The sequence below is a fragment of the Corvus cornix genome, chromosome 13 (assembly GCF_000738735.6).
Source record: "Corvus cornix cornix isolate S_Up_H32 chromosome 13, ASM73873v5, whole genome shotgun sequence".
Lineage (NCBI taxonomy): Eukaryota > Metazoa > Chordata > Aves > Passeriformes > Corvidae > Corvus > Corvus cornix.
The window spans coordinates 12,427,139-12,448,009 of record NC_046343.1 but is presented as its reverse complement, the minus strand read 5'-3'; positions in this window follow the sequence as shown (position 1 = coordinate 12,448,009).

Below are 20,871 nucleotides of genomic sequence, written 5' to 3'. Positions count from 1 at the left end.
GTTTCACAAAGGAATACCACCCAACAAACTCTTAGCTCTGTGTGCTTTTACAAGCCTTTGGGTCAGTGCCTTTTCTGCTCTGCATTTTTGTTACGTGGAATTATTATCATCATGGGAATGCCTTGAATTGTTTGGGATAACCACAGAATCCCAAACTGGTTTGGGGTGGAAGGGACCTCATCCAGTGCCACCCCCTGCCATGGGCAGGGACACCTTCCACTGTCCCAGGCTGCTCCAAGCCCCCATGTCCAGCCTGGCCTTGGGCACTGCCAGGGATCCGGGGGCAGCCCCAGCTGCTCTGGGCACCCTGTGCCAGGGCCTGCCCACCCTGACAGGGAAGATGGAATTACTGGTGGAGAAGAGAAACCAAAAGTGTCATCAAGCTCCCAAAGCAGAGGCAGATGTATTCTATGCAGGAATATTGAAATGTGACCAGGGGTTCTGTAACTACTCTTCCTCCTCTTTATCCCCCATCTTCTGCAACACTGATCCCTTCTGCTTCCTCATCCGTACAGCTTAAGGAGCTGCACAAGTATTTTAGATGTCATTTGTGTGCACAGAAGTGTTCTTGCTTGCTGGTATCCTTCTTTTTTAATGTCCCCTGCACAGGCAGGGTCGGGAATGTTCCTGGTGACGAAGCAGATCCATGGGAATGCTCTGAAGAGAAGGGTACAAGGCAGTGTAGAACAGATTTGTGACACTGAGGTGAGTCAGTTCTTAGCAGAGAGGGCTTGGGAGTATTAACTCCCAGTGACTTCCACTACAAGGCAGCTGTTAACATATTACTGTGAATTGGTTTAGGGGAAGAAAAAAAAAAAAAAAAGATTAAAATTGCATAAGTAGATAAATTTTAAAGCGACAGAAATAATAATGACACGAAAATTGGCTGCAAGACCTGAGCGACAGTAACAATGGAACGTGTTAAAAATAAATGGGTAGCCAGGAAAGGGTGCAGGGAGAGAGGCTGCCTGCAGATCACGGAGGCACCTGAGCTTGACAGTTTCTATGACTGCACGAAACAGAGCCACAGCCAGGCCCCCGCTCTCTCCCAGCACATTCTCCTGCACGGGAATCAGCCCCAGCACCAGGCTGCTGAGGAGAAGCCTCCCACTATTTAGTATTCATTAGAGATGACATCTTTCAGATTGCAGTGCAGAGTGTAAACAAGCCACGCTGGAGGGAGAGTGGAGAGCAGCCTTTCTCCCAGCTCTGATTTATTTCTTGTTGATATTCACTCACTCCACAAACCTGTGGTAGCACCAATTTGAAGGAGCTGTCAAGCCAGCCCTGTTTTCCAGCGTTCTTTGCAGGGAGCCAACCCACCAGGAGGCAAAGCACAGTCCCTGCAGCAGGACAGGCGTGTGGCTCCCTCGTGGGGCTGCAACATCTGGCAGCTTTGTTTGTGGCTCTGCCTGGGATGTGCCAGCTGCCTGCTCGGTATTCCATGGCCACTGCAGCTTGGAACCTTGTCGGCAGGAGGAGGGAGCCTGTCCCCATGGCTGGGCACCTGCAGCTCTGGGCGAAAGCTGCCTGGACACATCTTTTAGTTTGTTTTCACTTCAATATACACACACTTCCTATCCACACAGGGGCAAACACTCCAGAGGCTGCCAGGATCCCAAGGACTCTGAGGGCGACCACTGCTGTCCCATCCAGGCAGGGACAGGGCACCTGGAGAGCCCCTGGTGCATCCATGGCGTGGCCCACGCTGCATCCCCTCTTCTGTTGGTGTGAGATTGGCTTTTTCCGGGGGAGCTGGATGCCAACCACCCAGAAAAGGTCCAGGGATGCTTTTCCAGCACCTCTGAGCCATGAGGCCCTGTAAACCGTAATTCCTGAGCACGGGGAGCTGTGGTGTGGGGGGGTGCACACTCACCCCAAGCTTCCCCCAGCCCCCCCAGATCCTGCTGCTAAAGGCAGACCTGGAATGCTGAGGAGAGGCCGCGTGTGACAGCTCTGCCCAGCCCCGCTGCCTGCGTGAGTGTGGGGAGCCTGGAATTCCAGGGGATCCTTCCAGCTCCGCCCTCTGAACATCGGGTTCCCATCATTCTGCTGGCACAGGTGCATTCCTGCTTTCGAATAGGAATTTTCCTTTGGGAATCCCTTCTCTGAATTCCCTCCCTGCCTTTTACCAGGCCCTTTTGCAAGCTTGGTGCTAGAAATTCCTTTGCCCACCTGTCCCAGCATCCAGGTCCCCGCTCCCTGCAGTGCCGGGGCAGAGTCCTCCCCATCCTTCCCTCTCCAGCTGGAGGTGCTGCACGTCCTCTTTCCTCCACAGCCTCCCTCCTCTGGAAACCCTGGTGAATACCCCTCTCTTTTTCCAGAGGGATTCATGACATTATCTGAGGAATATTCGCTCTCCCCCCCAACTCCCTCACAGTACCACCTAACTTAAAAATGAGACCTATTCAAAAGTGCAGGAGCTTCCTAAAAGGAAATTAAAAGCAGCTGCTCTAAGGATGCAGAAGATGAGAAACCAGATAAACCCACCCTATCTGAAGCTCAGAGCAATATATCACTGAGTGAAATAATTCTACAAGGGACCAAAAAGGCAATATTCTGACAGCAGAGTGGAAGAGAGTACTCAGAATCTGGGGTTTCTGAGCAAATAAGGAAACTATGGGAAAAAAAATTTAAAAACCCATTAACTGTGAAGCTAAACCTGTAGGGCAGGCAAGGGAAATTTTTAAGCTGCAAACTCACTAAAGGAATCATAAAGATATTGTAAAAATGTATTCAAAATCGCCAGAATCGTATTTTTTCAGTGGTTTGGTAAACAGATGACCAGCCTCTAACAGGATTTCCTGTGAGAGAGGAAAGCAAAGTGAATTTTGTGTTGGTGCTGTCTGTAGTTGAGGTAGGTTGTTCTCCCATGAGAGCCAAACTTATGGGGACAAGTGTAAGGAACCGTCTCAAATTAAATGACAATAAAATTCATTTTAGGACTAATTGATAAGATGAAGAGTCAGAAATTACCAAGACCATCTGGTAATCACTCAAGAGCTCTGGAGGAAAACAAATATGCAATTATGGAGCTACAATAGTGTGTAACCTGTCACTTAAATCAGTTTCCCTGCAGGAGGGATGGAAGTTGGGAGATGTGACAGCAATCCTGGAGAAGGTCCCCAGGAGTGAAGGGCAGAGCTGCAGATGGGCTCGGTGGAGGCTGTGCTGAGCAAGGGAGGAGAAATGATAAGGAGAAAACAGAATAAATGGATAAACCCCAACGTTATCTGGGAAATTTTTTCTAGTGAGAAACCACAACTCACAAATTTGTTGGAGCTCGTGAAAGGGTCCTGAAAGGGCACTAAAGGGCCTACTCAGAACTTCACAAGAAATGATCTGGTGGGTGAGGCCATGGTTCCTCTGCCTGCACTGCCCACCTGTCCTAGATATGACCAGAGAATCCCAGAATCCCAGGATCACTGAGGTTGGAAAAGCCCTCCCAGCCCATCGAGTCCCAGCTGTGCCTGGTCCCCACCTTGTCCCCAGCCCAGAGCACCGAGTGCCACCTCCAGCCCTTCCTTGGACACCTCCAGGGATGGGCACTCCAAACCTCCCCTGGGCAGCCCCTGCCAAGGCCTGAGCACCCTTTCCATGGGGAAATTCCTGCTGCTGTCCACCCTGAGCCTGCCCTGGCCCAGCCTGAGGCCATTCCCTCTCCTCCTGTCCCTGTTCCCTGCCAGCAGAGCCCGACCCCCCCGGCTGCCCCCTCCTGTCAGGGACTTGTGCAGAGCCACAAGGTCCCCCCTGAGCCTCCTTTGCTCCAGCCTGAGCCCCTTTCCAGCTCCCTCAGCCGCTCCTGGGGCTCCAGCCCCTTCCCAGCTCCCTTCCCTGCCCTGGACACGCTCCAGCCCCTCAGGGTCTCTCTGGCCATGAGGGCCCAGAGCTGGATACAGAACAGGAGTTGTGGCCTCACCATAATTTTATAAATCTCACTCACATCCTCCTTGCTCTCTCCAAACTGAGGAGCCCGTTAGTGTCTCTTCCAAAGCAACATCCGAAAATCAGCATAATGTGGTTGATGGTTCTTGACAAACCTTGTAATGGAGCTGTAAAATCCCTTGCCACGGGATATTATGGATGCTCAAAGTTTACTTGTGCTCCGGGAGTAGCGGGAGAAGTTAATGGAGGGAAGTTAAAGCAGAACCTGTTCAACAGTAAAACCAGGGATTGTGACTCGGAAAGTCCCAAGACACACATTGTTGGGAAACAGAATAACATTCCAGGAAAGCTCTGCTGCGTTCCTAGCGTGTTCTTAAACCCCTTCCCTGGGCATCTGGATTGGGAAGCTGCTGCTGGAGCAGGGGAACCTTCACCTGACCCAGCGCAGCCTCTGCTGTGCTTTGCTGTGTTCTGTCAGGAGCAAATGAAACACGGCTCCGAATGTAAACACTTGCGGTGGCTCCTCTCCCCACTACACAGGCAAACAATGAATTTTTATTCGAATGCTAATGAAGATCTCACCACGAGGCTGCCGGGGCTCAGCGAGCACTAGAAAGAAGAAAGCTACATGGGAGAAATAACGAGAGGGTCTTTAGAAAGGGATGAATATGTATTGGAGAGATTGATGTCATTAACCACTCACGGGTCAAAAATACACTTGAAGCTACTGATGTAATTTGAAGTAGGTAAACAAGTCTAGGGAAGAAAGTTTTCCTACAATTGGTGCATCTGTTGTGATCTGAAAAGGAGAAATTTGTACTCCTTGCATCGCTTTAACTCCAAACGATCTGGGCTTTGTAGTCGAAAAGCAGATCTTTCCACAGGCATCTAATCTGGATCTCTTTTGGTTTCTGGATCAGAGCTGAGACAAGCTCCTTTTACAAATTTGTGCTGCAGTCTACTAAAAGAGCTGTTCCTTGCCAGGAGAATATTACACCCAGTTCTGAGAAAAATGAACAGAGTCAGCTCGTTTGAGAGCGAGCTGATGCTTACTCACAACACTGATAAGGCTGACATTTACTGAGGAGTGCCACAATTCTCAGGCCAATCAACAATCCCGAGAGGATGCGGGGTTTTTTTTTTTGCAGTGATGCTTCACATCCTATTGATTCAGGAGGAGCTTCACCCTTCTGAAGTGTTTGACTAAAAAAATCCAGCGATGTTGATCCCAACTCCTCCGCCCGAATTCCTCGCAGCTGTACCAGCCTGCCTTGGCACATTCGTTAATGGCTGTGGTGTGGTTAATGATGCTCCACAACTCGTCAGCGCCTTACGTGTCATTTTTCATTCCTGTAGTGTATTAAAAGCACTTGTGCGAGGCTTCTTGGTGCCTTGATTGCAATTAAAAATGATACTTGGAACGATGCCACTTAACACCTTCACGGAGGAGCGCGGGCTCGCAGGAGATTCCTGTTGGTGACATCGGGGTTCTGCCCGGTGCCCTGCCTGTGCTTTTGGGAGCATCCGCAATTTCTGGCCGTGCAGGATTCCTCGGGATTAGCCCTGCCTGAAAAACACTATCAGAAGGCTCTCGAGTGCTCAAGTAGATTATGTCAAGCAGTTCCCTTTTGATCATTATTATAAAGAAATGTTCAAATAGTTCTGGAATATTAGTGATGCAAAATTTTCATTACAGTCACTGTGATAATTAACTCCTGCCATATCGTGCTCCTTATCTAGGAATTCCATTATTCTGCTTTTATTATCATTTTGACCAACTTTCAACGTACAAAGCTGTTTCTCTGCCTCATCTTTTATCTTTTTTGAGTAGACAAGAAACCCGAATAGTGGCGAAGAATTTTCTGACAAAATTATTTCTCAGGGAAGAAAAAAATCCTTATTTATCAAAACTTGAACTTTTCACAGGAACATGCGCTCCAGATGTCAAGAGTTGCAAAATCCATCACTTCAGGTAGTAGTTTGTTCCCAAATTTAATCATCACTGCTGCTAAAAAATGTGGGTTTCATTTCTGCTTTGAATCACTTTCATTTTTCAGTCCTCAGTCTTTCTTCTGTCTCGGCGAGATTAAAAAGCCTTGGTTGATATTTCCCCCTTGTGAAAGTTCTTATGGAATTGCCCCACAATTGAGCTGTTTAAGCTTCCCAGCTACACATTTTCCTCTCCTCATATACTTTTTATGGCTCTTTTCTGCCCCCAATCCAATCTTCCCGCGGTGTTCAATGGGAACACCAGACCCTGGATGTGCCGGGGCTTTCATTGCTGCTCTCGAGGATCTCAAAGGTCTTTTCCAGCCCAGTGAATTCCCTGATTCTGTGGGGTTCTCTTTCAGTGCTGCTGGGAAGGAGCAGATTCCTTATTTCTGGTCACTCCTCCCATTTCATCTCACTTTGCCTTGAACTGTGGGGAGCTCTGTGCCCACTTGGACTTCTGAGATCTGCACTCCAAGAGGAGCTCTGTGCTCCAAGAGCAGCCCAAACTCTCTGCTGGTTCATCCCCTGCCTCTTCTTGAACTCCCTCCTCTTGTAGCTCGCAGGAGATGAAGCAGGAGCAGCCTCTTGGTGGCTGCTCGGGGTCTGCGAGCTCTGCACAGCTCCTTGAAATTGCTTCTCTAACCTTTTTCTTCCCTTTGTGCCATTACATCCATTTATTTTATGAATAATAGCAGGGCCCACGTTTAGTATTTCACCTCTCAGCACTGAGCACTCAGTCTCCTTTCTCTGGTGACTGATGGGATAACTCTGCTCATATATTTACATTCTCACTGCCAGACACTTCCAGTGTATGGTCTTTTCCAGTACGAATTTTAGTCTGACTAGATTCCTTAAAACATTCCCTTTCATATAAAAAAAGAATCTTTCACTTTTATGACTAATACTCTCTTTTCTGTAGTTTATGGCCATATATTTTAGTACACTGTTGGGTTTGTCACTGGCATTTGCTGTTTGCTCCGATTTTATTACCTGTGTTTTATTTCATCTAGCTTTTTTTCCTCCTTTGATTTAGCACCGCCCCCATTTTTATATACACATATTTATCGTTCTTAATTAAGGGAGCAGCTTTGTTTAGCTTCTTAGTCCATTTCGATAAATAAAATCTCACCTATTATCTGTTCCTCTCCCTGCACTAAGCTCTTCCTCTGCACTGGCTCCATGCACAGAGCATTTGCGTCGTCCCAGCCCTCAGCAATCTGTTTACCCTTAGCTCATGACAGATTTCCCCCAGCTCCCACTTAATTAAACACATCCTATATGTTTTCCTGAGCCTGATTTTCCAAAGTCTGATTTCTGTGGAGTTCTGATGGAGCCCATCACCTCCGGAGAGCATCTCCTCCCCCTGTGCCTAATTGGAGCTGTGTGTGTAACTGGGAGGATTTCAGAGAAACTGCCAACAGCACCCTGGGGCTAAATCTTCAGCCAGCAGCCTGACTTTGCCTTCCAGGATCCTTCACTTGCAGTTCCCTTCAGGATCTGTGACATGCAGCAGGACCTCGTGCTCCTCCCCAGCATTTTCCGCCCAGGTGTCTCAGGAGGGGCCCCTTTGTGCTCTCCCTGTAAGTCAGCAAATCTGTCAGCACTTGTGCAGCTGCTCTGTGCTCCTGGTGTTTGAATCCCCAGCAGCACAACCCACCAAAAATTCTCAATTTAAAATGGATTTTCAGACAGAGCCTTCCTGGAGCTGGCAGCCTGCTTCTCCTCAGCTGGAAGGCAGCTTCCTGCTAATTTGCCACCGTGTTCCGTGGCTGCCCCGTCCCTGGGAGTGTCCAAGGCCAGGCTGGACAGGGCTTGGAGCAGCCTGGAAGGGTTGGAACTGTGGCAGGGAGTGGAACAGGGTGAACTTTAAGATCCTTCCAACGCAACCCATTCCGTGATTCTGCACTGGCCTAAACTATTTATTGTGAGAGGAGAGCAGAGTGTGAGCGAGGCCCCGTCCCTCACGCCCTTTGACGCTGGGTTGGTGCTTCAGATCTGTTCTCTCTTCGTCTTTCCAGATTAGCAGCTCTGGCCTCAAACTGCTCTGGGGCTGTGCTGGCAGAGCCGTGTGGGCAGTGCAGGCAGGAGCTGGAGCAATTATTGAAGCTTTAGTGGCTGCCCTGGAAGCTCCTGCAAGGCAGGTGAGATCACTGAGCTCTGTCCAAAGGCAAACACAGTTTACTCCTTTGAAAAAGAGAAACCAAGGGGCGAGAGACCACTCTTCCCAGAAATAAGTCCGAAAAAAAAGATTACATGATCAATTTAAAGCACACAGGAGATAGAAAGGAGGAGACATAGATTTAGCAGGAATTAATCATGCAAGCTCACTGTAATGTCTTTCCTTGAGAAAATAATGTCTAGGAGATGAAGAGGAGGCAGCAGATGGGACATATTTTGCTTTAGGAAAGCTTTTGAAACTGTTCCACATGATTCTCTGAGAAGCAGACTAAAGAAATATGGTCTGTATCAGTGTGCCCAGTATTTCTGGCTGGGCCAGACTCTTACCTTGTTTCTGTGTGAGGCAGAGCCCATCTGCTGCAGCCCCTGCTCTGATGGATGCCAGTGCCTTGTGCAGGCACAGAAACTGGCCTGGGGCAGAGATTTATTGCTTTTGGGAGGGCAGAGGCACTGGGTGGGCTCCCAGCAAGGCTGGGCTGCACTTGCCCAAAGCAGCCCCTCTGGCAGCCCTGGATGCAGGGATGAGGGGAGCACAGCCAAATTCCTCGTCCTGGCAGCTCAGAGCTGGCAGTTCCTCATCCAGAGGTTTCTGCTGTAATGTGGGTGCCCTGTCAGGCTGGAGTTTCGACTGGAATCCTGCTGGTGTGTCCTGGTGTTCTGTTCAGTTGTTTAATTAATCATCGATGTGGTTTAACAAAGAAATCTGTGGTAAAACCAGGATACGCGTTGAAGGTCAGGTTTGCTGAAGGTAGATTTTCTGACCTGGAGAAAGCGATCAAAAATTCCACAGATAAATAGAAACAAGTGCTCTGTGCCACATTTATGAAAGAGGAAACAGATACCAAAATATATAAAGAAAGATCCAACTGCCTGCCTGAAGCGTGCCAGGAACAGACATGGGAATTAGAGAAAATAAAAAATTTAACAGGAGTGAGCAATCACCAAAGTCTCAGACCAGGAGGTGTTAATGAAATGTATTATTGAAACATGGGGAAAAAAGCCTCATTTTCTGCAGTGCTTTGAGCTCTGCTGGACTTCTGTGTCCACACTTGGTGCTAGAGGGAGCTGGTGGTGTGAGTGATGTGGGTACCAACGTCAGCAGTGAGTAGGAAAGAGACTTGGAAGTGAAATCACTGAGTTATAAATTGTCACAGCAGCAGATGAGCAGGTTCTGAGTCGTTGGTGAGGTAGTTTTTACAGGGGAGATAAGCTATATAAATCAGCATTGCAAACTGGGCTTGAACATTCCAAAGCAAGGAGGGATTTTTATGGCTGGCAGTTGTGGAAAGTCACCGAACGAACAACTGCACGTGGCTCCAGATCACAGCTCCTCTTCAAGAGGAATAAGAAAATTCATGTAATTTAGCAAAAATGGAAGGAGCTGAAATCAATAACATCAAGGAAGGAAATAGCAAAGAATGGGCTCAGCAATTAAAGTCCCAGCTAAGCAGGTCCCATGAAAAATGGGCAGTGAGATCAATAAAAAATGTAAAAATATATCTATACAAATGCTGTAACTCTGCAGCCCCGAAGAGGTGAACGAGACTGATTTTAAAGGAAACTATTGACATAATAAATGCCTCAGAAACTTGGCAGAAGGGTAGGAAACTGTAATAATAGGGAACAAATTACAGAGGAAGCTGGGAAGGGGTGCATTAGTGGTGGAGCAGTGGAGGGCATGAGGAATTGTCCCTAAATGAAGTTCCAGCAGAGGACATTTGGGAACAAATCAATAACAGGAGCAGTCGGAAAGCAACAAGATAAGATGCTACTCGATCAGGAGCTCTGAAAGACCTCAAACAGTAGATTAAGAGGAAGCTAAATGTAGCATGAAAAGTGTCACTCGAGTTGACCACGCTGCAAGAGGGATGGACAGTGGCAAATGTGTCTTCAGCCTTGAGGAAAAGGTCTCCAGGACAAATGGGGAAAAGCAGGGATCAGTAAGTCTCCCTTCAGCCTGAATAAGTGGGTAAAAACGACAATAATAAAGAAGAGAACCAGGAGGCAATTTCATAAATGTGATTTATTTGGAAGAAGTCATTACAGTTCTTGCAGAAGGAGGCCGTGTCTCATAAATCTCTTGGAGCTCTTTGGAGTTGTCAGCAGGCTCGTAGGTGAGGCTGATGCAGCTGATGAAGTGCACATGGACTCCCAAACAAATGTCAATAAGTCTTTCTCTAACGACTCTTCGAGTGCTTGGGCTGAGGTAATAAGATGTCCTCCGTAGGTAAATAAGACGGAGACAAAACGGGACAAAAAGTGGGAGGAAAGCTGGGTTTTCCCAGAGAGAAGAGCTCTGCGGCTTTGCCGTGGTTAGGAACTCCTCCGTGGTTTGGGAAGAGGGGTGAAGGTGGCACTGACAAGGTTTGGGGGTGGCACAGAATCAGCTGGGTTAGCCCAGCGTGGCCCTGGGAGGAGAAGCAGATGGTTCCTGTGGCTGTCAGGAGCAGCAGGTGAAAGTCAGAGCTAAGAAATGCAAAATAGTTTGGGAATATCCATATTCAATTATATCTTATCCTTAATTATGGCTTGAGCAGAGCATTATTGTCACTCAGAGCTGCTGCAGGATAATTCCATGAAAACATTGGAGCAGTGGCCCCAGCACTAAAATATTCCAACTGAATGAGAAAGAAAAAATTAGCAATGGGAGAAGAAGGAAAACATGATGATGTGATCATGTCACTGTATAAATGTTTGGCAAACCCACCTATTGATTAATATCTGCAGTTCTGTTTCTCCTGTCTCCATAAAGAATAAAACAGAGCTAAAAAGGATGGGTGGGAGTTCTTCAACTCAGAGATTTAGACTCCTAAATTTAGGTTTCTACCTGGAGGTGTCAATCTATGAGGTAGAGAAACTCCAAGAGGAAATCAAAGCTTTTTAATCTGAATTCCACCCTCAGAAAGTAGGTGAGGACAGAATGGTATTGGGAACAGGACAGGAAATAGGCAGGCATGGGACAGAGACCTTGGGATCTCCTAGCTAGGAAAAAGTAAGGGGAAACAGGAAAAGTTAAGATAAGAATAGGAAAAGTTCAGGATACCCCATGAAATTCGGAGGCATCAGGTCTAAATCAGAGTCAGCTGTTCTCATGTAACTGATTATTAAATTGTACTGCCTCAGGCTGCTGTGTAGGTCAAAAGTAGAAATGAATTAACAATTCCTGGGAGGCTGATGGGGACCCACTGTCCTGCCAAACGGAATTAGGGAGGCTCCTTCAGCTGTCAAAAGCCAAGCAGAGGGACCTGGGAAGGACTCGGAGCAGGTGAGGACGACAATAAAGGCAGATTTTAGGGCAGAACAGGCGCTGTGAGTGAGGAACTGGGGAGCATCCCACCAGCAGCTCTTCCTGTGGACACCAGGATGAGCGAACCACAGCTGGGATGTCGGGAGCGGGAAGGGTGGGATGCTCCAGCACAGACTGTGGGGAAGGAGAGGCAAAAGCAGAGAGAAATCCTGGGCAGAAGTTTTAGAAAATGAAGGAGGGGTGATGACAGCCACAAACCAACATTCCTTGCGCAGGGAATATCCAGAAGGTGGAATCAGCAGTGTTTGCAGCCAGGACCTTCAGCACCTCAGGGCTGCCTGGACCGAGAGCATCCACGAGCAGTGCAGCTGTTCCCAGGGCTCCTGCCTGGAGCTGGAAATGCAGGCGCTGGAATTCACCTGCTAAAGCTGGGCTTTGCCAGATGCTTTTTGAAGTCTGAAATTGCTCAAACCCACATCCAGCCCAGTTTATCTCCCTCTGTCCAGACTCCCTGGGATTCTCTGGCGAGTGGTGTTTCATTATCAGAGAATCACACAATCACTAAGGGCAGGAAAGACCTCCAAGGTCATCAGGTCCAGCCTTTGGTTGAACACCGCCATGGCCACATCACCAAGTGCCACATGTCCTCATTCTCTGAACCCTTCCAGGGCTGGTGAAACCTGGGGAACCTGTCCCAAAGCTCCTGTCACTGAAGGGAACCTGAGTCCAGTCCATAATGATCCAAACACGGGGAGTTTGGATGGATTGGCTCAGAGGAGCAGCTAACAAGATGTGCAGGGCTGTGGAGAGTAGGGCTGGAGAACATCTCCAGCTCCTCGACATGGGGGAGAACTGAATTATGGATGTGGCTGCCACTGCAGCTCGGTTGGTTTAGTGTAAAACCGTGTTTAGTGATCCCAAACTCTCCTCTTTCCATCCCACTTTTGTTCTCCATGTTGTTCAGCTGTATTTTCATCCTTCATTTCATGCTTTAGAGGAACACTTGCTGCCGTTTGGAGTTTGTGTGCCAGCTGTCCCCAGGGGGATCCCACCTGCTCTGAAATGGTCGCAGGTATTTGCCGTGTGCTTGGGCAGCCACGGGGTTGGCTCACGGAGCTGGGAAGGACTCGGAGTGCTCTGGGAAGCAGGATTCCTCATCTGCAGGGTGCAAACTCGGGGAATGATGATTTAATTAGATGGGGAGCACAACTTAAAAGCGAAATTGGGATCTAATGCAGCTGCCTTTAAACTGCACTTACATAAGAAGCCCATTATAACTTCACAAGTGGAAACCTCGACATGAGGGGAAATCGGATGGCAACTTTGTTGTAAAGTAGGTCGAGCTGCAACATGCTAAAATCACAGGATCAGGGAATGTCCTCAGCTGGAAGGGACCCCAAGGATCATCCAGGCCAGCCCCTGGTCCTGCCCAGCAACCCCACCCTGTGCACCCCTGGCAGCTCTGGCAGCCTCGGGGCCGTGCCCATTCCCTGGGGAGCCTGGGCAGTGCCCGGCAGCCTCTGGGGAAGAACCTTTCCCTGCTCTCCAGCCTGAGCCTGCCCTGGCCCAGCTCCAGCCGCTCCCTGGGTGCTGGTGCTGAAATCAGAGCTGCCCCTCTGTTTTTCCAAAATCCATTAGTACTTTGAGGATCTTTTTTTTAAGTTGGGAACTATTCATGGTGGGATTCTTGGGGTTGTCCTGTGCAGGGCCGGGAGCTGGACTTCGATGATCCTTGTGGGTCCTTTCTGACTCAGGATGTTCTGGGGGATTCTGGGATTCTATGCATTAACTCAGAGTTAAAGTTCCTGTACATTGTGCTGGAAGTTGCTGGTGCTGATGGAGGAGGCACCAACCTCTCGCAGAACACCCCAAGTCCACGAGCCTGGGAGGAAAACACCGCAGCTTCCCTGTCCCACAGGCAATTCCTGCTTTACTGAGCACCTCAGCCAAAGAGCACCATTGCAGGTGCATTTCTTCCACTGCAGGATGAGACTTGAGCAGTTTTCACTTCTGTCCCCTGTCCCCTTTGACCACGATGGGGCTGCCCAGGAACCTGGCACAGCTGGAGCTGCCCAAAACGTCCTTTTCCCCAAAAAACGGGTGGGATCCCACCCTGATCTGGTGCAGCCCCAACACAGCTGAGCTGTCACAACCGTGGGGGTGTTGTGGAGCTTCTTACACTGACGAGTATTTCTTGTAGAGCCTCTGAAAGGGAAAGGTTTGTAATTACAGGGAAGAAAGGGAGTGCTGGGAGTAATCTCGGAGCTTTGCTATGCATATGGATGTGCTTCAGTCTCTGGCTGGGGATGATCTGCTTTACATGAGGACTTGTCACCAACGCAGGACTCTGAGCTTAGTGCCGGATGCTCCGAGCGAATCCTGGGACTGCAGGACTGTTCCTGCCATTTCTCGCCTTTTCTGACCTAGAAAATATTTATTTCTTTTTTGAAATTTTTTTTTCTTGCTTCCTATAAATCAGAACGGCTATCCCTAGAAAAAAAATTTAATAAGGTATTTTGGTGCCTGTCAGGGAGTTGCCAATTGAAATCGGGGTCAAACTGGTAGCATGGTTCTGGACTTAATTAGATAGGCTGCTGCTTTTGGGGAGAAGTTATTTTAAAGAGTTGGACACTGGGGAATTTTCTGCATGGAGTTAAGAGGAAAACAGCTTTAAAATGTGTTTCTCCATTTCCTAGAAAATGAGGTTTCTACACGGTTTTGGATTGTTCAGCCAAATGTCTCTGGTTTTTCATGATACGTTTCACAACATATTTGTTACGTCCAGACATAGAAAGTTAGAATTAATCAAACCTGAAATATTTATGGAGAAAGCCATTTCACGTCCATCTCTGTCATGAGACTGGCTGCTCTGATAGGGATTAGAGGTTGTTACACTAATGACTTAGACTTTTGTCTCATTGCCAGAGCAGTTTCCCAATTTAGAACCTTTTCTTCTGATTAATATTTGTATTCCTCCCACAATTCCTCTTCTTATAGGAACTCGTACTGGGAATTATTCCAGACCTACATAACGTCTCTAAAATCTTTTTATCCCTCTGTTTGCTGATCAGTGGAAAGGATTTTAATGCCAGGTTAGGTAATCGAGATAAATCCGAACTTCATCTAACTTTATCCCTCGACCATGTCTTGGATATTCTGGAAACATTTTTTGTGATCCATAAATAAATTCACGTAGGATTTTGATTAATCTTTTTTTCCCTGCTCCTCTGTTTTTGGCGAAGCCTCATTACGTTAATGGGAGATCCAACAGTGTTTTACAGCTTCCACTCTGCACAGCCTTGTTTAGGGCAACGCTTTTTGGGGGGGTTGAAAACATAAGGGAGTTGCAAAGGGAAAGTTTTGTGCACAAAACTTCTGGGTTTGGGGGGATCTTCGGTGCTACCCTGAAGCAGGAAAGGCTTCTGGTATCTCTTAAAGCTTCCCCAGCCCCCTCAGCTCTTTGGATGAGCTTGTACAGGGGGTGTCAAGTGCACAATGATCCCATTCACTTCTTGCTGGGAAAAACAGGGAGTTAAACTTGTGTGGAGTAGATCTGCAGCTGGCACTTGGAGCCAGCAGAGGTGTGGGTTTGGGAGAGGGAGGGCTCCTGGCTCTGAGAGCCGCGGCACAGCACTCCTGGCTTTCAGTGTGCCTGTTTTGGGACATTGCATGGCCACAGACCAGCTTGGTACAGTCACTGGGACCAGTGCACAGCTAAGGAGCAGCTTCACAAAAATCCTGGGTAGAAACTCCTGCTCCTGCTTGTGGGCAAGAACAGAGCAGGGCTTGAGGCCAGAGCCTTTTTTGTTCGGCTCTTACCTCCAGCAGAAGGTTTTGAGCTGACCAAGAAGTCAAAGTTTCCTCATGGAGAAGAAGACTTTGGTGTGAGTGAGTGCTGGGTGACGTCCCTGTGCCTCAGAGCCATCAGCCTGGGAAAGAGGATGGCTCCAGTTTGTCAGGAGAGCTGCACCCTCACTGGAGATATCCCAGAGCCATCTGGACTCAGTCCCGTGCCCTGTGCCCTGGGATCACCCTGCTGGAGCAGGGGGATCAGGTGACCCCTGTGGTCCCTCCCAGCCTTCCCCACTCTGAGATTCCCTGATTCCGTGCGGCTCCAAGTTCCACCCGCCCGTGCTAATGACAGACAGGCTGGAAAAAGCCCTCCCTTGCTGTGACCCAGAGCGGCTCTTTCCTCTGATGGTTCATTGATTCCTCTTGCTTCTCTTGTGGTTCAATAGATTTTGATAAGTTGGGCATTTACAGATCTGCTGCTATTAACATTCAGCGGCGGCGGGCCCCGAGCTCCTCTGCCAGCGGTGCCGCAGCCTCTGAGCCTGCTGATTTCAAACTGCTCATTGCTGAGGGATCCTAACATCCCTCTCGGTTCCTAATAGACTGGAAAGTATTTCATCATCTCCAAGCAATGAAAGCAAATCATCCTTCTTTCCAAATACCGACTAAAAGTCTGTTTGAACCCTTCTGCATTTTCTGCATAATCCTTCCCCGTTCTCCTGTCTGCACCGAGCAGTGACCCCGCACTGTTGCTAGGATTTCTTCTGCAAACATAACTTTCTTGTGCTAAGCTCTGTCAGCCATGGATTTTATTCCAAGCTTTCTTTGTTTCCTGCTTCTGTTCATGTAGGTCAGGAGTTTTTCCTGGCGATTGATTTACAACCAGCTTGATGTCGTGGCCGGGTTTGACATTTGGGGCTTTGTTTTCCCTTGCTGATGTCACCACCAAACTTCGACCACGCCAGTCAATTTTTTTAAGGTTTCACACAGAGCGTTTGACTCTGTGATATTTTTTAAAGTGTCAGGTGAAATGGCAAGAGGATTAGGGAAAAGACAGCGTTTTCCCAGTGTTTTTGATACATATCTATCTCTCTGTAGTATGTGTTATTCTGTGTTATCCATCAGTGATAGCACAAGGGTTCTGCCTAAAAGAGGGGAAATTTAGGTTGGATATTGGGCAGGAATTGTTCCCTGGGAGGGTGGGCAGGCCCTGGCACAGGGTGCCCAGAGCAGCTGGGGCTGCCCCTGGATCCCTGGCAGTGCCCAAGGCCAGGCTGGACATTGGGGCTTGGAGCAGCCTGGGACAGTGGGAGGTGTCCCTGCCCATGGCAGGGGGGGGAACGAGAGGAGCTTTGAGTTTTCCCTTCCAACCCAAACCATTGTGGGATTCTGGGGTTCTATGTTTAATATCTTTATTTATATTTATTATATAAATACCCCCCCCCAAGAGCAATGCCAAATAATTCACTTTTGCCGAGCCAGAGTCTTAATATTTGCATTAAAGGCTTGAAATTTAGGAAAGGGATAACCCCAGTGAAAAATGTGTGGCTTTTTTCCTTTTCCTCTGAAATGTGCCAAGTTCTGGGGCTCTCTCCATGTCAGTTCTGGATGTTCAGCTCTGGATCCACAGAGACCTTGTGCAACACCAGGCCCCATTCCTGGCTGGAGGCAGGAGCAGGATTCCCCTGCAGGGCAGAGCAGAGGAGCTGGGATGTGCCAGAAGAGCCTGGAGCCAGAGCAGGGGGAGGCCTTGGAGGTAAACAGATGTAAGGTGGGAAGAGAAGCAGAAACAGCTGAAGAGGCACAGGTGGGACCAGGGAAACTGTGGCAGAGAGGTGGAAAATCGGTGTTTCTCCAAGTGTGATGCCTGTTGGGAGTGTGGGATGGAGCTCAGCACCACCCTGTGCCTCCAGATTCAGCCGGATTAAAGTCTCTATACAGGGTGACACCATCCTGTTCAGCTCAGAACCCCCGTTATTTGTAGGTCCAGGCCACAGAATGGGATGAGGACACTGCAGTGCTGTTTTCCTCCTCAGCAGCGTGTGGGGAAGAGCCCAGGGCTGCCTGTGCTCCTGCCCCTGGCCTCTTGATCCATCCCCAGCAGGGCTGCAGGTACAGGAGATCATCCCTCAAGTCCAGGGGGCCAATCCCTTTCCAAACCCGCCCCTGCTCCCCAGGCTCTCCTGTGCCTTGTGCTCCATCCCCAGGTGTCAGAGATGCTTTATCAAACCTCATTCCCTTATCAGAGCTGTTATCTCCTGTTCCCAGCACCCTCCTCATGGAATCACAGGCCCACAGAGGGGTTTGGGTTGGAGGGACCTTAAAGCTCATCCAATCCACCCCCTGCTGTGGGAAGGACACCTTCCCTATCCCAGCTTGCTCCAAGCCTGGCCTGGCTGATTGCCTGTGCTGTCCCTTGGAGAGGACGGGCAGAGCTCCTGCCTGGAGAGATCCGTGTGTGCAGCTGCCCCTCCATGGCCTAACAGAGCCCTGTGGCCTCCCTCGCTTCGCTCGTGTTTGCTTTGGACTGGAAGTGTTGGTGGCCACAGGCCAGCAACTGATAATCCAGGCAATTAGCCAGGAAAAGTGCATTTATTTGTCCTCTCTGGTGGGTTTTCCCACAGCACTCACTACAGGCCACAGGATGTGAGCAGGGAGAGCCCCTGGTCTTTGCTTTGTCTCAGCAGGAGGATTTTGGGGTTCTTTGCACCTGAAAGCTCCCGGCTTTCTTTTCTTACAGCTCCACTTGCAGCACTTCCAATCTGCAGGGCTTTTCCTTGGTGAACCTGTCCTTGTTCTCTCACCACCGTGTCTCTTCATTTTCGTTATTAGCAGATGGAGTGTGAGTCCCAGCCCTTCCCTCCCATCCTTCCTGCCAAGAGGTCTCTGGGTTTATCTTCTGGATATTTAATCTTGTGCTGCTTTTCTTCCACGGGTTCTGATTAATTTTATTCAGGTACACAAAATTATTTTGTGAGTGACACTCACCATTAAAACATCCTGAAAGTTAAGATGCTCTAACCTCAATCCAGTGAGAACATTTTGGGCATCCTTCTTCTCGAGTTTGAACTTCACAATAATTTTTCTGTAATCCACTTTTAATTGCGAGTCCCCGGCATTCTGCTGGCTCACACGAGTGGCTGCTGGGGAATATGGAAATTCCATGGAAACATGAGGACCATTCTGTGAAACAGCCTCTCCAGGCAAACCCGTCCTGCCACGTTCAGTTCGAGCTGCTGGGCTGGGGCTGTGCAGCTCTAATGAGCCATTGCAGCAGCCAGCAGCTTCCCACTGGATTTGCTGCATATTCATGTGGCTTCCTTCCCCTTGTTCCAAAATTCTTTCCGGTAGATTAACTAGGAATTCTCAGTTGTTTTCTCAAGTGCTGTGGTGCCCAAGGATTGTTCTGTCCTTCCCAGCCTTGGCTGAAGAGTGGGGCCGGTGTTTGGAGAGCTGGGGGTGCTCACCTGGAGAGGAGAAGGATCCAGGGAGAGCTCAGAGCCCCTTCCAGGGCCCAAAGGGGCTCCAGGAGAGCTGGAGAGGGACTGGGGACAAGGCATGGAGGGCCAGGACACAGGGAATGGCTTCCCAGTGCCAGAGGGCAGGGCTGGATGGGATATTGGGAAGGAATTGTTCCCTGGGAGGGTGGGCAGGCCCTGGCACAGGGTGCCCAGAGCAGCTGGGGCTGCCCCTGGATCCCTGGCAGTGCCCAAAGCCAGGCTGGACATTGGGGCTTGGAGCAGCCTGGGACAGTGGGAGGTGTCCCTGCCCATGGCAGGGGTGGCACTGGATGGGCTTTAAGGTCCTTCCAATCCAAACCATTCCATGATTCCATGAAATTCATTTTGCCCATCACTCAGAGCTGCCTTCTGATCTTCCTAAACGCTTCCACCTGGTGCCTATTTCCTAAGACAGCCTGTGTAGGGGATTGGGAAGAGATGGTTTTTAAGGTCCTTTCCAACCCAAACCATTCGAGGATTCTTTGATCCTATAATTTTCCATGGGGCATAAAAATATCCGTACACAAGTTTTGAAACCCATAATCACACAGAAGCCTTGGGAGAGCCAGACAGCTCTGCTTCATACTGGGAGCCACATGGAAGCTTTCAGGGGGCACCAAAAGTCACTTGAAATGAAAAAAAAATGCTTTGAATTCCTCCCTCTCCTCTTTTTGAACATTCAGAAACACAGTCCCTCCTTAAACTTAGTGCCCAGTCCTGATAAACACAGCAGCTTAAAAAAAATGATAAATATCTCGGAGTAGGGTTGCTTCCAGGCCTTTCCATGGAAAGACAGCAGCAGTCTTGGATGAAGCACTTCCCAGGGAAGGGAACTCACATTTTAAGGAGAACCACAAGGGGATGAAAGGAGACTGGAGGCTGCCAGCACCAAACCAGACTGGCTGCGGTGCTGGGAGAGCTGGAGCGGGGAAAAGGGGGGTAATTCAAGCTCCTTTTTTAGTGCTACCTCCATTTTACTAAAAAAGAGTAGAAAGGGAAGCTGTGATTTTGCAGCAGGATGGAGCCAGCAGAGCTGTGGCTGAGGGGAAGCCAAGGGCAGCAGCTGAGGGCTGCGGGCAGCAGCCACATCCTCAGTTTGTTATTAGGGTCGTGCAGGGCCAGAGCTACAGGTGAGGGGAGTTTTCCTTCTTTTTGGAAAACAATCTCCTGAAGGGAAGGAGCACAGATGTCTGTAGGTTTCTCCTGCCCTTTTCCAGTCCCTGTATTTCTCTTTAGCTGTGTTAGAAGGAAGTTTGATTTTATTCCCTTCTCCTCCCCTGTGAAACATTAACCGATGGCTGCTCGATCTCACCTCCAAGGCCTTGCTGGCTCCTTCCTCACCTCAATCCATGCCCGTCCCTGAGCTCCTCTGGAGCATCAGGGGGCTGTGCTGATCCTCTCTGTCTGGAAACTGCAATGATTTTAAGTGTCTGGAGCTCCTTCTCCATTCCCAGGGGCAGACATCCCTCAGCCTTGGCACAGCTCTTCCCCTTTCCCACCCAGTGCTGTTCTCTGAGGATTTTTGATCCCTCACCTTTTTCTCCAGGGTTTTTCTCTGCAGCTGTGGAGGTGCCTGGGCTCTACAACACATTTGGAGTGTGGGGGCTGTGCCAGGGTTTTGGGGGGCTGTGAAGAGATTCCTGATGTATCACTGCTCCCAGCTTGTCTTGGGAGATGGGGAATTCAATTCCTGTGTGTGGTGCTTGGTCCTCTCTTAGGGTCTGTGGGCACTTTGGGGTTGCAGGAATATGTGGAAGAGAGGAGAGTGGGAGCAAGGGAGGATTTGGGCATGGTGAGTGAGCAAAGCTAAACCCCAAGGAGCCTTTGGGGCCGCTGTGCCCCACTCCTGGCGGGTCAGTTGTGCCCCGGAGCGCGGGAAGGGGGACCTGGAGGGGAGCCCTTGCTGCCAGAGGCACGGTGATCCCAGATCCCAGGGACTTCTGCAAAGCCCCCCGTGACTGGGCTGGTGGTGGGGGCTGTTCCCAGGGCTCTGCAGGGGTGGGAGTTGTTCCCTGCTTTTCCCATTGGAAAAGCTGGCAGGGGTCAATCAAGAGGCTGTTCCCCAGTCTGTGTTTGAGGGAGGTGCCTCCCTTGCAGGGCTCTCAGGGCTGCAGGGGGCTGAGCTGAGGCTCTTTGGGGCTGTTTGGAGCTGGCTTCTGGCCTGGGATCATCTCCACAGCACCGGGGTTTCCTGTGGGAATGTCTCATGGGGCTGCCTGGGCCTAAAGGGAGCAGCTGGCTCAGCCTCCGCTGTCAGAGGCTCCTCGTTGGAGAGAA